The sequence below is a fragment of the Dipodomys merriami genome, unplaced genomic scaffold (assembly GCF_024711535.1).
Source record: "Dipodomys merriami isolate MVZ:Mamm:240054 unplaced genomic scaffold, mDipMer1.0.p SCAF_215, whole genome shotgun sequence".
Classification (NCBI taxonomy): domain Eukaryota; kingdom Metazoa; phylum Chordata; class Mammalia; order Rodentia; family Heteromyidae; genus Dipodomys; species Dipodomys merriami.
The window spans coordinates 1,653,064-1,654,856 of record NW_027203549.1 but is presented as its reverse complement, the minus strand read 5'-3'; positions in this window follow the sequence as shown (position 1 = coordinate 1,654,856).

Sequence of the window (1,793 nt, the reverse complement as noted above, 5' to 3'; positions counted from 1 at the left end):
CTTCTTTTTTCTTATTCTTTCTTTCTTTTTCTTTCTTCCTTTTTTCCTCTCTCTGCTATCATTCTGTCCAATCCATTTCCCTCTTTGAGATGAGGACATGGTTAATTCAACTCTCCCTCACCTTCCCACATCCCTCTAATACTGTTTTTCCCCACATTTTCCCTAAACCTAATAATTTGTGGTTGCCAAATTCTCCTTTGCTATTCTTAGGCCATTAAGACATAGTTGTTTAATGTTCAATAGATTGTATCTCTTGAGCAAGACTGTATCTGCAGACTTTTGACTGTGCAACTATAGACTTTGTTTGATAGTTACCTATCAAACACTATTTTATAGTGTTCTAGCAAAAAAATGGTGTTATTCTCATCCCAAATGGGCGGAACAAGCTGGAAAAACACAAGAAAAATGGCAATCCCGGGGATCTCAACTCCCAGTCTTTACAATCAGGAGAGAGAAGAGATAATGAATAATGCAGAGGAGAGTTCCCAAAAAGCTCTACAAACACTGCATGTAAACAGTATAAATGAAAAGAGTGAAGACATGCAAAGGTCTCAGTGTGAGCATGATAGGGAGAGAGAGGAGGCAAACCAAAGATCAGTACAGGAGTCTCATGAGCATGAGGAAGCTACTTAAAGATTGATATAGGAATTTTCTGAGCAGATTGAGAACACTCAAAGAGAAATAAAGGAATTGCGTGAGCAGGTTCAGATCAGTCAAAGAGATAGATAACGATTACGTGAGCTGGCTGAGAACAGAAAAAGAGCAAGTCAGCAATGGTGTGAACAGGCTGAGAACATACAATGAGAACTACAGGAAATGCATGAACGTGAGGTTGCTAATCAAAGAGAAATACAGGGACTGAGAGATAGGGCTGAGAATAGATAAATATCAATGGAGGCATTCATGGAATACAAAAACAGAGAGCTGAAAGAAATCAGGGAGACATGGGCTGGTAAGGGGGCTCAGTGATAGAGTGCTTGCCTTGCATGCATGAGGTCCTGGGTTCAATTCCTTAGCACCACATAAGCAAAAAGAAAAAAACCAGAAGGGGCGCTATGGCTCAAGTGGTAGAGTGCTAGCCTTGAGCTGAAGAGCTGAGGGACAGCACCCAGGCCCAGAGTTCAGGCCCCATGACCTGACGCCTCCCCCCCAAAAAATCAGGGAGACCGGGAAGGGGATGCTCAGTGGAGCCAGTCAGAAGGAATGAGAGTCCAAGGAAACCATAACAAATCTACTAACTGATTTGAGAATAAACACGAAACATCAAATTAAGGAAGTAGAGAAGTTCTCACAAGATCTAAAACAAAGTTACAACAAAGAATTTGAAGCCATTAAAGCCGATCAATTAGAAGAGAAAAAACAAACAAAGTAGAAAATCTTGGCAGTATGTTAGACAATGCAGAAGATCAAAACTCGTGGATTTAAGACAACCTAGATACTATAGAGAAAGAACATACCATTCAAGACAAGTCCAAGAAATAAGATAGATCTATTTCAACACTTGGAAGACACCATCAGAAGGCCTAATGTGAGGATAATGGGTGTAGAGGTACACCTAGAGACAGAAGTTAATTGTATAGGAAATTTGTTTAACAGGATCCTAGCCGAGAACTTCCCAAACGTGCAAAAAGATAGGCCTATTCAGATACAAGAAGCTTTTAGAACACCAAATAGACCAGACCAGAACAGGACATCCTATCATCACAGTATAATCCGCAAAGGATCAATTCAGACCAAGAAAAGGATCCTTAATGCAGTGAAGGAGAAAGATAAATCACCTATAAAGGGAAACC